We start from the raw sequence: 10,459 nt of genomic DNA, 5'->3' as shown, positions 1-10,459 counted from the left end.
CTATCAAATTTTTTTAAAAAGTCCAGTAGACAAAACCACCTCTCCATCTCCTACACCCCATTCCTTTGGTTTTTAAGTCTGGCTGTTAATCGGGCCAAGGAGTCTCTGCCAGCTGGTCGGTACAGCATATACATGTGTAGGTGGCATTGAAATGGCAAGTTTAAGAAGTCATGTCACCTGGTTCCAGAAAATTCTGCCATTTACCTTGTAACTAAGCAAAGTTACTTTGCTTTGTCTTAGTGTCCCAGTCTCTTAGAAGGGGGCAGTATTTGCTGCCTTGTATACCTTCCCACACTGAAGATCAAGCAGTAATAAACGTCCTTGGTGTGAAATGCTTTGTATTATTCCTTGTAATTAGAAGAACTCTAGTCTTTGTGAGGGGAAGCCATGGAATCTTCCACAAGTCTTCTAAAAGGGGTCATGGAGACTCATCGCCAAGTTGCCCCACACCCCTTCTCTCAAGTTCAGCGTGCAGCTTATCCTGGAAGCCCTTAGAGCTAAAATCATGACTGGACAGGTGTTCAGTCGTCCTGTTACATAAATCTTACCTCTTGGCTGGTAAGGAAAATGAAGCCAGTGGCCAAACCATAAGCTTCCTCAATTCTGTTTGTTTGCAGGGTCATGTTGAAAGGTATTTGAAACACGTTTAGAATGTGTGTTGAAGATTTATGTCTTTGTGATGGGCAGGTCCTGCCCCAGAGGGGAGCTTCCGATGTTTTGATTGTCAATGCCAAGATCATCAGGAACAGGTGCCGGGAGCTTCAGAGGCAGGGCTGTGGGGGCACCGGGGAGCACGACGCAGAAGAATCCCATGTTTTTGTATTTACCTCTTGAGACGTTAGTGGGAAAAAAAAACAAAACAAAAAACAAAACTATTCACGAGTAGAGTACATGGGGAAGCGTACCTGGGCTTCCCCTTCGCCACCAACTAAACCACAGGACCAGGTTTATCTGGTTGTGTACATTTCAGACGAATTGGTGACATTTCTTCATATCGTAAGATTCAAGTATCTTCTGAGCCTCGTGAGATTTGGGGAAGAGGGGAGTTGCAGAATCCATCTCCTAGCGACTTGCCAGGATGCTGCCTTACAGGTGACACTGGTCTGCCTTTAGTCCCAGGACCTCCATCACCTCCCCGAGCCTTTGCTGTGTCCCACCCAGGAGAGGCCAAGAGCAGGATTCCCGAAGAAGCAGATCTTGCCGCCAAATGGCCTCAATCCCAGGAGCAGAGGTGACATGTTGGTTCTTCCCCTGCTGTGTTTTTACACTTTCTCATTCATGAGGCTGTCTGGATTTTCTCTGAAGTTAGTCCTAAGAGCTTTTCCAACATAATTACTGTATTGATCTCAAATAGAGGGCATCGTCTGTTCTACCCCTCCCCCCCAACATGCTTAAGGGGGGGGGAAAAAAAAACCCTGCTTTCAAGGACTTGGCTCCGACTGCCTAGGCCAGGGCCTGTGGAGTGAGACCGTCTCAGCCTGAGCAGGAGCCAGTCTTCTCCCAGCAGCTGGAATGGCAGCTCCATTCCCAGATCTGTGTTAGTCCTTGCCAGGGGAGGCAGGCCCTGGGGCACAGGAAGTGGGGGACACGCCCCAGGGAAACCAGAGGGCCTAGGCGGCCACTGCCCGGCTTCAGTCATTGCTGGTTGGCACACTGACCTCTTGGTTCCCCTCCTCCTCTCCATTCTCTGGTTTATTTGTTTCTAGCCAAGGGAACACGAAGCTGCAACCGGCTCTCTTTATGTTCCTGGGTAAATGCGTTCCACTTGGGGCCCAAGTGTTCTCTCTGAAAGGAAACTGGTTGTATAGATGTGGTCAAACGCGAACTGGTGGAAAGAGACCCTGGGGCCTTCTGCCTTGGGCTGCACTCCCACACCCACCTACCCCCTTGAGGAAGCGCTAGGGAGTGCATTTGGAAAACCACCCGGCCAGACCACCTCGAAGGACTCACTTCTCCCGTTTTATCAGTCTGCAAGTTGCCTCTTTGTTTGGTTTTTACTGCCATTCTTGTTCTGCCTTCTCCCATCTGCAGTGTGCACTGCTTCTCTGGATGAAAGGATCCAAGCAGGGCTAGACTATCCAGAATTTTGGAACTAGAGGGAAGTGTTTATTTTTGTCTTACTGGGAGCCAGAGTTAGGGGAGTCAGGGCTGGGCTGGATTTTACTTAGGTCTGCACCAAAAACCACCCCAGCCCCAGAAAAGGAATCAACCTATTTTGTGCTAGACTGTTCCAGGTCCCCTAGTGTAGGCCCTCTGGCCGTCTTGTTCTTCACGGTTGCCACGTGAGCCAAATGAAATGTTCTCAGCAAGAAAAAAATGAATGAATACCCCAGGATCCTCTAGAAGCTCTTCTGTGCCAGTAAGACCCCTGGAGAGAGCTTTCTATTGCTTTGGTGTAACCATGGTTGCCCCCCACCTTTGGACTTGTCTGTTTTTGTCCTCAAGATAGGGACTCCCTAGCTACGCTCACATGAGCCAAAGACTTTTTTTTTTTTTAATTTTATTTATTTATTTGACAGACAGAGATCACAAGCAGGCAGAGAAGCAGGCAGAGAGAGAGGAGGAAGCAGGCTCCCCGCTGAGCAGAGAGCCCAGATGCGGGGCTCGATCCCAGGACCTGAGATCATGACCTGAGCTAAAGGCAGAGGCTTTAACCCACTGAGCCACCCAGGTGCCCCGCCAAAGACTTTTGTAACCCAACAGTGGGGCCCCTGGGGCAGCCAGCATCCGCATGGCAGCCTCCCACCCATCCTGTCTTGTTCTCACTGGGGAAGAACCGTCCTCCCATCCACCCCTGCGGCTCTTGTTTCCCAGACCCTCCTAGACCTTACTCATGCTCTGGATAGTACACACCTTGGAGACCCACTGCGTTTGAGGTCTCTTCCCTTGCTTTTCCTGCTGGGCGGCCCCTGTCCCCACTTTCCTCTCCTTTGACCCCGTGTGGGAAGGGGGACTGAGAGGGGAGTTCTTTGCAGGAGGCGGCTGCCCCTTGGGGGACTCCCTCCTGCATTATTCTGAGTTTACTGTTTGTACCACCCACGTTCTCATTCTCCAGGCTTCTTAGATGTCAGGTTTTTTTTTTTTTTTAAGATTTTATTTATTTATTTATTTATTTATTTATTTGACAGAGATCACAAGTAGGCAGAGAGGCAGGCAGAGAGAGAGGAGGAAGCAGGCAGAGAGCCTGATATGGGGCTCGATCCCAGGACCTTGGGATCATGACCCGAGCCAAAGGCAGAGGCTTTAATCCACTGAGCCACCCAGGCGCCCCAGATGTCAGATTTTTTGAAGCCAGCTTTCATTTTTCAGCAGTGGGGAGGGCAGGGGTGATGGCTAGGTTGCAGTGTATTAAGTGTTTGAAAAAGAAAAGGCTTGTGCCCAGAGGCAGCCATGCGTGAGCGGTCAATCCTGAGTGGTTTGGATTGAAATAGGCCAGAGAAAGTAAAGCTCTGGGGCCTTTGTCCAATCTTCCCTTCAGCCCCCAGGCTCCATGCCAGGCTGCGTGCCCAGCCCCCTATGGCACGTGTTGCCTTCACCCCAGGGGCCCTGACGGTCTCAGAATGGTGCCCCCCAGAACACACTGGAGATTATAAGCCTCTTGCATTGAGGTTTTCTGTAAAGAGGAAAATGCTGTAATCGAAAGCTCCTTGATTATAAAGAAGGAATAGAGAGGCTTGGCACGGAAGAAGAATCTTCATTCCTCGGCCTACTTGGCCAGGGTCAGGCACATTCGGTCCCCCGTGCCAGTAGGACCTTGGGCCCTTGGGGACCGTGGAGTCTGCCAGTCCGGACCATGAAAGGTCACAGCTGCCATAGCTCACCTCGTGCGTTTTCACACCCCTGCTGCCTCTGTCTGCTGCCCCCGTGCTGGCTCTGGTGGGGCACCCTGGTCTCCGCTCACAGTCTGGAGTAGAACCATTAGCCATTAGCTAATCACCATTAGTCAGAGTTGGGAGCCCATGGCCCCTCTGCCTCACAACAGGGAGGGGGAGGGGGCTCTCCAGGGGAGGAGTCAGAGCAGGACAAGACACTGGGACTGTGGATCTATCTGACCCAGGGTACGAAACGAGGGAGGATGGGAGGCGCTGTGGTGCTTCTGCGAACTCAGGGAATTTGCGTGTCCTTCCTGAGATGTGGGAGCCCAGCCCTGCTAGAGGCCAGCCGGCCCAGCACATGCTGCCCTGGGAGGCCATTAGGCATTCAGCCAGCCCGTCTCAAATGGGATTTTATTCCCCCAGGCATCTCCCGGGACCAGTGCCCTAATGAACATACCTGTCTGGGCCATCCATATGCCACAAAACCCCTTCTCCACCACCCTCCCCGGAAGTGCCTCCACCAGCGTCATTTAACTTCTGTCTCCTTACAGCTTTGAACCAAGCCTATAGCCCCGGTGTACCCGGAGGAGGATCCAGGCCCAGACCCAGTCCTGGGCAGGAAAGCGAAGTGTCCCCGGGGTGGGGGACAAGGGGTGCAGAGTAAGCAGGCCACGTTCCAGGCCTGTGTCCTCAAGTCCCGGTCCCAGCAGTAGTCTTCCTCCTGCTCTGACCATGTTGTTCCACCTGCGCCACTAGAAGAGCAGCCCGGGGCCCAGCAGCCCCAGCCACATGGCCCGTGCTTCATCGGAAATGTGGGAGCGCGGGCCCCAGGCCCTCTACTGCAGGATCAGGCCACTGCTGTGCTGTTCGGAGTCTGAGAAGCCCTGGGCTGGGGCCTCCTTCCTGCCCATGGCTGGCAAGGGCTTTCAGGGGAAAACTTGACGCCAGGTCCGGGAAGAACCGGTGCCTGACCCACAGTTCTCCTCTGCCTTTTCGCATGAGCAGGTGGGCTTGGAGGTGGAATGAGGATGAGGCATGTCCTCATTATTAATTGGAATCTCTTCTCGGTTGGGTGAGAGTCTTGGTGGAGAAATATGGCTGGCCCTGGTCGCAGCGCCCATGGGACTGAAAACTCAGGGCCTGCATGTCTCAGTCCAGAGCTGATGTAAGGGTCGCCGTGGTCCCACATCTTTTCCTTGATGAGATGCAGTCCCTGTGGCTGGAAAGGTAAGGAGGGTGTGGGGAGAGGGAGGTGGGGAGGTGAACTGACAATCCCTTATTAAGCACAGCAGGTGTGCAATAAATAAGTTGAATAAGTGAATACAAGGCTTGAGTTCTCCCTAACTTTTCTATAAAGTGACCCTATTGGCCTCTGACCTCAGAGGACCCCATTGCTTGGTCCACTGATTCGAAGGGGTAGGTGAGGGAGGATGGGAGGCGCTGTGGTGCTTCTGCGAACTCAGGGAATTTGCGTGTCCTTCCTGAGATGTGGGAGCTTTGTCTCTACCCCTTTTGCAGACTCAGTTTCCCCAGTTATTAGAGCAAGGGAGTGAGATCCAGGGGTCTCAAAGATCCCTCTAACATCAGTGTTCATGCGACTCGGGGCGTGATCATGGGGTCACCAAGCATACCTCACCCAGTGTCCCCAGAGCTCTGGCCCCGAGGACACAGGGCCTGTTGCCACCATTCATCCAGCTTTGCTCGAGGAGCCCGGTGGAGTAGAAAGGGACACGTGTGACACAAATGGCGTTCCCCTCAGTGAGGCCCAGGAGCTGCTGCTGGTGACTTGCATGTGACCTTGGGCAAATCTCTGCCCCTCTCTGGGCCTCAGCAGGTAGACTAAAGTGATCCCTGTGGCCCCTTCCTGCCTGGGTTTTCAACTCTCGTCCTGACCCCCGGCCCCCCCTCGCCTGCTGCCGCTGTCCCTCCACGTCTGAGAGGCAGGCGCTCAGCTCCCTGGTTCCGGAATAGGCTGGGAGCGGGGAGCGAGCCGCCCAGTCCAGGGAGGATGTCCAAGAGCCGCTAACCAGTCACGACTGCTTCGAGGACTCACACCAGGCTTCCCTGTGCGGAGGACGTGATGTTGGGGCACAGGCTCCTGGCGCACCAAAGCCAGCGCTTTTTCCTTCCTCCCCGTCCCTGCAGACATGGGGAGCCTATGGGGGCCTAGGGCGTGTCCCCCACCTTTCCCGTCGCCCCCACGTGCCCCAGGAGTTGTCCCTCTCCCCTTAAGAGCACCGGCTGTCGGCCGAATCCCCGGGTCCTCCCTGGGCCCTGCTGCAGTCTAGCCACGTAAACCTGAGCCAGTCTTTGCGCTCTCTGGTCCTCAGTTTCCCCACCTGTGAAATGGGGGCACAGAGCGCCCGCCGCCGGAACTGCCGTGAGGGGCGACGAGCGCGCGGGGGCCGGCAGGGCGGGGGCCTCCGCCGCTCCCGCTCCCTCGCCCGCGGCTCGGGCTCCGCAGTGACGGGGGGAGCGGCGCCGGGGAAGGAGCGCTCCCCGGTCACGTGACGCCCCCCCTCCCCGAACTGCGGCGGCGGCGGCGGCGGCGGCGAACGCGAAGCCGCGTCCGAGCAGAGCTGCAGCGTCTGCCGCGGGCACCGGAGTGCCGAGCCCAGGACGCCCGGCCCAGGCCCGCGGGTGAGTCCGCCCCGCCCGGGAGCGGCCCGGGGACGGGGAAGGGACAGCAGTGCCGCGGGCTCCCCTCGGCCGGCCGTCAGGACCCCGCACAGGCGGGGACCCGGGGCCCGAGGGTCGGCGGGAGGGGGCGCGGGCCGCGTTGGCCGCGGCCGGAGGCGGGCGTGGGGGGCAGGCCTGGGCTCAGCCGGCTGAACCCCCCCTCGCCTGCGGGGCTCGGTCCAGGCGGCCGCTGAGGGGGCGCGGGTCCCACCCCCCTGCGTGGGTGGGAGTCCCGCTTGCCCTGGGCCTGGGGAGGGGGCGCCTTGGGCGCAGAGAGGGGAACGCGGAGAAGTGGGCGCGTTCCCTCGATCCCTGGGCAGGGGCCGCGGGCCTTAACGCCCCCCAGGAGGAGGCGCTCGGCTCCTCAGAGGACGGAAGTGGGGGTCCTCAGGGGCAACGACCCTGAACCGAGAGGGCGGTGATGTCCTTGCTTCCCCGAGGACGGAGCGCACTCCCCCCGCCCCTGTCTCTGACCCGCCGCGGAGCAGGGCACCCGCGTCACGCAGTCGGGCGCCCCCTCGCCACCTCCCTTCTCTGGCTCCGCAGGATCTGAGGACTCGATGGGAATCCACAGGGCGGTCCCCGCGCCCCGCAGACGCTTTGGTGCCAGCCTTGGGGTGCCTGGTTTGGGGCGCGCGCGCGCGGGCTCGCGCACATGCGCACGCACAGACACAGACACACACGCCCCAGCTCAGGAGGCGAGAGCCCTCCCTTCGTGGTGGTTAGACCCCAACCTGCGCATGACCCCCGAGTCTTTGTTGGGGCCATAGCACAGGCCTGGGGGTGGAATCGAAAAGGACCCCCCACCCCTCACACATGGCACATTGGCATCTGTCCCCGTGCTTCAGTCCCTCCCTGGCGGTAGTCAGAGGCCAGCGGGAAGGGCCACGGAAAGAAGCTGGGTCAGGACAGAGCGGGAGAGAAAGGCAGAGGGGAAGTGAAGTAGGAGCTGTCATTCCCTTCGAAAAGGGAGCTGGGTCCCAGGCTCTTAGCCCACCCTGCCAGTGGGGCCGTGGTCCCTCCTTCCTGAGTCTGGAAGAAGCTGGGAGGCGAGGGTCTGTTTTCTAGTAATGGGAGGAAACATCAGCCAAGCTGCTCCTGAATGGGGAGAGGGCAGCAGCTGAGTGGGGGTGGGGTGGTCTTGCCCAGCGGGCCTCAGAAATCCCCCCATTTCTCCATCCAGGCCTCAGCTGCCCTTTGAGCTCCCCTCTAGCAGTTGGCAGGTTTGGAGAAGTGAAAGGGTGCTTTAATGGCCTCAGAAAGAATCCTAGGTAAGGCTTAGTGCCCAGGTGGCAGGGAGGGGGAGCACCTTCCCCGGGCACAGCGAAGTCAGGTGGGGCATGTGTTCGTGCGCGTGCATGCACACGGAGGTCTCCATTGCACAGATGAGGAAACCGAGGCTTAGAGAGGCTGAATAAACTGCCCAAGGTCACAGAGTCGCCTCTGCCAGGGCTAGCATCATTTCTCTGACTCCTGATCTAGGTGGATCTTGCAGGAGGGGTGGTCTGTGACGAGTGGCTGGTCTGCTGGTGACCCGCTCCCTGTGCCTCTTGGAGGTGACGGTGCATCTGGAGGGAGGTGGGGAAGCTGGCTCAGGTTAAGGAGAGCCCCGCCACCTTTCTTCAGTGGCCAGAACTCAGGCCTTCTTCCTCTCCCAGAGCCCAGTACTTGCTTTGCTGCCCCTTCCGTTTCCAGCCTGAGACTCACAGCTTTCCCTGGGTGAAGCCAGCTCCTCTTCTCTGTGTTGCCTACCTGACAGGGATCTCAGGAAACCCCTCTCCTGCCTCTATTCACCCTCCACCCCTTCGAGACAAGAAATATTCCTCCTTTGACCTCTTGAAATGCCGAGGGTCTCCTTGTCTCTGGGGCAGGGGTGGGTGTCTCTACTGCTCAGGCCTCCGGACCCTGTAGCATCGGCACAGGCCTGGAGTAGGGGAGCGCTGAGTCCCTGCTTCAGCTCCCTCTCAACCGGCCCCACCTCCTGCCCTGCAGCCACGTACCAGAGCCTAGAGGCCTTCTGAGGGCATCTGGGCCAGATCTGTCTGCCGCACCACCTGTCTGTCTAGGGAGGCCTTTGTCCGGGCCGTCAGAGGCCGCCGAGCAGCCACACATGCGGCAGAAGCAGCCGAGCTCCGCGACACAGACGAAAACAAATACCCCGAGACCCAGACACAGGGACACACGGGCACGAGCAGGCGGAGACCCCCACCTCCAGCGCTGGCCGCCACTAGAGACACCAAGAGACACCCCGCCCAGAACGTGGACATGCAGAGGGGGAGGTGGTGGTCTCGAGAAGAGCCTGGTCAGAAGCCTCATCGGGCTGGCAGTGGCTTCCACGCCCCTCCTGGGCATGAGCCCTACACACACACACACACGCCCGTGCGTGTGCACGGGAAAGAGCACAAGAAAGCCCCACGCTCTGAGAAATTAACCTGGCAGATAAGCACCCACCCACACCCAGGCCCCCACGAGGGCACACACGTGTGCATTACATCAGCTTCCTGCGTGTAGGACGTGAACTCCTCATCACCCCGGGAGGGGGTGGCAGAGGCCCCTCTGACCCGCAGCCCCCGGCTCCAACCCAGCAAAGCCTCACCTTCCTTCTTTTCTGCTTCACCTGAACCCCACTCAGTTGACCCTAAGAATACCGGGAAGGTGCCCGACATTTCCCCCTCCGTGTACCCTCCTCTCCTTCCCCTCCCCCCCGACACTCATCAGGTTGCCACCAGAGCCTCTCCACCCTGCCACCCTTCTGCGATCCCTGAACATGCTGCTCCATGGGCCCCTCCTAAGATAGGACACACCCCAGTCCAAGTGGCCCCGGGGTTCCCTTTCCTTTGCCACTTTGCCAGAGGGCCTTGCCAAGTCCTGGCTTCTGCTTCACCCTCCCAGCAAGGCTGGGGGCCAGCTGGTGTGAAGAGAGGGGAATCCTCTGAGATCCTCTGCTAGGTCGCACCCTGGCACCCTGGCTGTACCCCCCGAGAGGCTAGTATTCTGGGGAGCAGCTTCTGAGATATGCTTCTCTGGGCTCTGATAAGGTCTCGAGGGCAGACAAATGCTACGTGGGGGCAGTAAGGAGCTCTGGGCTTTGCCATTCTGGTTCGGGTACTTAACATCAGCTTGCCAGAGTGCTGGTTCTGAGTCCAGACCTGGCCCCGCCTCTTGCTGGCTGTGCAGCCCAAGCAAATCATCTCCCGTCTCTGGGCCCTTCTCCAGCTCAGCCCAGCCAGCGAGCGGGAGGTGTGAGGTGGCAGTCCTTCTGCCAATGAGGAAAGGAAGTTGGCTCTGCTGGACAGCATGGGATGAGACGGGGGCCCCTGTCGAAGGATTCCAGCAGACTGAGAACTCCAGGCCTGCACTAGGTTGAATACGGGCCATCAGCCCTGGGACGTCCTGCGATGGCCACCCCAGGAACAGCAGAGGGGAACTTGAGGGCAGGGGCCTGCTGTTGTGGTTCAACATCTGGAGGGATTTTTATGCCCCCAAACGTGCTCTGTTTTTAGGGCTGAAGACTAGTGCTTACAAGCAATGACTCAGAGGGGAGGAAGGGAGAAGAGCCAGAGGGGTGCTAGTGGGGAGACACCCCAAAACAGGGGAGTCCCACTGGAAGAAAGGAGCCAACTATAATGCTCGTGCTGTGTGCAGGTACCACGGCAGGGACCTCGTTGGAACATTTGGTAAGCATTTACTGAGAGTGTGGTGTGTCCCAGGGACTGTGACAGGCACCGAGGACAACAGAGTTGAGCTGGGTGTGGCATCATTTGGCCCCTTCCACAGACCAGTGTGATGTTACTGTGACCACGCCTCAGAGGAGGAAGTAAGGCTCAGTGAGGTAGAGTGATGTGCCCACGCCATCCAGAGGTAAATACCTCTGCAGACAGGGGCAGCCTTTTGGAAGCAGAAGACTTGAGTTCAAATTCTGACTTTGCCACTGAACAGCTATATGACTTAAGGAAAGTTATTCC

General features: G+C 57.9%; 1 protein-coding gene across 3 annotated transcripts in view; it reads left to right on the top strand.

Annotated features, from left to right (window-relative positions):
* Nucleotides 1-6,334: 6,334 nt before the first annotated feature.
* RAP1GAP (RAP1 GTPase activating protein) overlaps nt 6,335-10,459 on the top strand; it is a 65,667-nt gene continuing 61,542 nt past the window's right edge. For 2 of the 3 annotated variants that reach the window (XR_004383346.1, XR_004383348.1), the window contains exon 1: nt 6,350-6,455. The gene's annotated coding sequence lies outside the window, so the exon portion shown is untranslated. Of the gene's footprint in view, nt 6,456-10,459 lie in introns of all 3 variants that reach the window. The other variant, XR_004383347.1, reaches the window with a different exon arrangement.

The sequence above is a fragment of the Lontra canadensis genome, unplaced genomic scaffold (genome assembly GCF_010015895.1).
Source record: "Lontra canadensis isolate GAN:19392208 unplaced genomic scaffold, GSC_riverotter_1.0 scaffold25, whole genome shotgun sequence".
NCBI classification, from domain to species: Eukaryota; Metazoa; Chordata; class Mammalia; order Carnivora; family Mustelidae; genus Lontra; species Lontra canadensis.
This window is presented reverse-complemented; position numbering and strand designations above follow the sequence as displayed.